General features: G+C 44.6%; 1 pseudogene; it reads left to right on the top strand.

Annotated features, from left to right (window-relative positions):
- Positions 1-4: 4 nt before the first annotated feature.
- On the top strand, positions 5-579 carry LOC104964268 (E3 ubiquitin/ISG15 ligase TRIM25-like; annotated as a pseudogene).
- The last annotated feature ends 2,356 nt before the right edge of the window (positions 580-2,935 follow it).

The following is a 2,935-nucleotide window of genomic DNA, read 5'->3' on the forward strand; positions in this document are numbered from 1 at the left end:
GAAAGGAGTTCAGCTGGACCGGGAAACCTTCTCTTGTTCGATCTGTATGGATCTACTGAAGGATCCGGTGGCTACTCCCTGTGGACACAGCTACTGCATGAAGTGTATTGAAGGCTTCTGGGACGGAGAGGATGAGAAGAAGATCCACAGCTGCCCTCAGTGCAGGCAGAGCTTCACACCGAGGCCTGTCCTGCTGAAAAACACCATGTTAGCAGCTTTAGTGGAGGAGCTGAAGAAGACTGGACTCCAAGCTGCTCCTGCTGATCACTGCTATGCTGGAGCTGAAGATGTGGCCTGTGATGTCTGCACTGGGAGAAAACTGGAGCTGTAAGCCTGCCTCGGTGTCTTATATCTTACGTGATAAACACTCAGTCTCATTATGACGTAGCTCCATTAAAGAAACACAAGCTGGTGGAGCCCTCCAAGAAGCTCCAGGAGAACATCTGCTCTCGTCACGACGAGGTGATGAAGATGTTCTGCCGCACTGATCAGCAGTGTATCTGTTATCTCTGCTCTGTGGACGAACACAAAGGCCACGCCTTACAGAACCAATCAATAGTATAACAATCATTATGACTTTTCCCCACACTCGAATACAACTCCTACCGTCTCGTACTCCCTCCACACACACCGGAAATACGTAAAGGGCTTTAAAGACTCACACTCGCCCTTTAAATGTGTTTGATTTGGATTCATTCTTGATTCTCCAGCTCTTACTCACAGCTCAGTTCGATCCGGATGAAGTCTTTGATGCCCAGGTTCTCCAGGAACACACCAGAGGAGGCGGTGGTTTTAAACAGGAAGGAGATATCGGCGCTCAGCTCTCCGTGGAAGGTCGGGAAGTGGAGGTACGATGTCTCCTTGTCGAAAAACGCAGCGTTCCAGAAGTTCTCTGAGAAAAGGAAATGAAAACTCCTGGTCAAGATTACTAAGATAAAAAAAATTCCCAAATTGGGATCAATAAAGTACTATCTTATCTTATCTTATCTAAATAAATAATCCTCATTGCATTTGCATTTTAATTAAAAAAATTGAAGCTTGAACAACTTGTATAACATTTTGTTTATGTATATATTTAAACTTATTCTGTATATTTTAGATTGTGTATTCTATTGATTCTTGTAATATCCATATTTACCATTAATGTTTATTCAAATAGTTGTTTTGTATAATATTTGAATCTATATCCAATGCCTTATTAACATGTTGCTGTAAGAAAACTATTTCCTAATTTAGTATCAATTAAGTATGTCTAATCTAATCTAATAACTAACACGTCAAACTGAAAAAAGGTAAACATTCATTCCGGTGTCAGATGAATTAAACAGGTCGTTAAATACGACAACTACAAAGAAAGAGTTTTAAAGTCTCAGCGTTCTCTTTTCACACACACTATTCAAATAAATAGTACAACATTTCAAGATGCTGGCAACATGAGAAAGCTATTATTTGACTCATTCCCAAAAATGTTATCAACAAAATGTGAAACTTGTGTAACTTTTTTGTGACATTTCTGGGACTGCAATAGATGAGAGCAACACATCCGGGTACTTTCCCCTCTACGCAAGGCCACGCCCCTTTTTGGGTGGAAAACACTCACTGTCATTTGAATAAGATAAGATAAGATAGTACTTTATTGATCCCAAGGTATATACATATACATACATACATATGACAGATGGAGTATTAAATATTGAACAGATTATAAAAATGTAAAATGTACATTGTGGTTGGCAGTGAATACAGATTCTGTTTTCAACAATCAGATCAAACAATTACGAAAACAGCGCTTTTTCTATCTACAAGAAGCCCAATTATGATGGTCGGAAAGGCAAACTGTCAAACAATGTCATTGGAGAACCATGATCTGTGTTGATTTATGGTTTCATTTAAATCAATAGGGAAATGATGTCCGATCAGAAAGCTGGAGGACTAGTGGCAGGCAGCAGGTCAGATTGAAACTAGTGCCCACCTATCCGATTTGAACATGCTGATGTACAATGTGATGTAGTAGCCTATGCAGGTGTAAGACCATTGTGTTTGTATTGTGTTATAGGTATGCATCGTTTTCTATGCATTTTGAGGGTTTTGGGGGGTTTGACCCCCAAAAACATTTTCGAACCCTAGGGGCTGGCTCCCCCAAAAGAATTAAATAACATAACCCTAACCTAACCCTAACCCTAAAACCGAAATAAAGTAACAAAAAAAAGTAACTAAATTCGCCAGAAACCCGAAAATCTTCGCGCACACATACATGTGTCCCGTTTCTCCATTTCTGGAAGTTGGCAACCGTACCTTCGCCGTTCCAGCCATCGAGTTTGTGGGGTTCCGCCTGACCGCCGACGGCCTCAGCCCTCTACACTCCAACGTAGAGGCGGTGCTGCGCCTGCCTGAGCCGTCCTGTCCGGCTCAGATCTCTTCGTTTCTGGGGATGACGGCCAACTACCTGCGCTTCCTTCCTCAGTACTCCTCAACCAACTCCCCACTACGCGAACACCTGAAACAGGACGCGGTCTGGGAGTGGACCCCCGCCTGCTCTGCCGCTATTCACCAGCTCAAGACGCAGCTCACCTCAACGCCGGTGCTCGCATTCTTTGACCTGGCGAGCCCCACGTTCACCTTCGTGACGTCCAATACGGCAATAGGGGCGGTGCTGTCCCAGATCCAGGGGGGCACAGAACGCCCGGTGGCGTTCGCCTCTCGGTCCCTCAACTCGGCCGAACAGAAATACTCAGTGGGGGAGCGGGAGGCGCTGGCCTGCGTCTGGGTGTGCGAGCGGTGGCACATGTACGTGTATGGGCGGCATTTTACGTTGCGTACTGACCATCAGGCTCTAACAGCCCTGCTTGCTACATCGGAGTCGGGGCACAAACCGCTGAGGATATACCGCTGGTCAGAGAGACTCCTGCCATATGACTTCACGACAGTGTTTACT

The sequence above is a fragment of the Notothenia coriiceps genome, unplaced genomic scaffold, assembly GCF_000735185.1.
Source record: "Notothenia coriiceps isolate Sejong01 unplaced genomic scaffold, NC01 NC01_scaffold00036977, whole genome shotgun sequence".
NCBI classification, from domain to species: domain Eukaryota; kingdom Metazoa; phylum Chordata; class Actinopteri; order Perciformes; family Nototheniidae; genus Notothenia; species Notothenia coriiceps.